This window comes from Mus pahari, chromosome 6 (genome assembly GCF_900095145.1).
Source record: "Mus pahari chromosome 6, PAHARI_EIJ_v1.1, whole genome shotgun sequence".
Lineage (NCBI taxonomy): Eukaryota > Metazoa > Chordata > Mammalia > Rodentia > Muridae > Mus > Mus pahari.
The window spans coordinates 10,360,825-10,361,531 of NC_034595.1; positions in this window are offsets into that span (position 1 = coordinate 10,360,825).

Genomic DNA, 707 nt, shown 5'->3' on the forward strand with positions numbered 1-707 from the left:
TAGTTATCAAGTGTTTGGAAGACAAAGTTCTAGACACCAACATTACTGTGTGTACTATCTGTCCTCTTCCTCTATTTCTGCCCCAAAGAACAAAGACATCCTAATTAAGATGAATTAGTTGACTTCCATGACTCAATATGTATTCACTGATCCCTGTTATATGGCAGGATCTTGGTGTGGAAGACAGTGTGGTAGCCCCTATGGGAGATAGAGAGAAAGAACATGTGTCTATTTATCAGCTATGTTCTGAGTAAGCCATGTGACCTTGAATAAAGGCACTAATTTTTCAACGTCACAATTTCCACATCTGTAAAATGGGAAGGACAATACCAGTATCTTCCTCTAAGGCTTCTATTAAAAACTTCTATAAAATACTTAGATTATCAGAGTTCCAGCGGACCTTGATAAATTTTGGCCACTTATATGCTAATTTAGTGAGGAACACAAATTCTAACAAAAAAGAAACAGATGATATGATAGTATATATAAGTGTCCCCAAAAATTCCACCAGAGAACTCCTAAACCTGATAAACAACTTCAGTGAAGTAGCTGGATATAAAATTAACTCAAACAAATCAGTGGCCCTTCTCTACACAAAGGATAAGCAGGCTGAGAAAGAAATCAGGGAAAGAACACCCTTCAAAATAGTCACAAATAATATAAAATACCTTGGTGTGACTCTAACAAAGGAAGTGAAAGATCTGTAT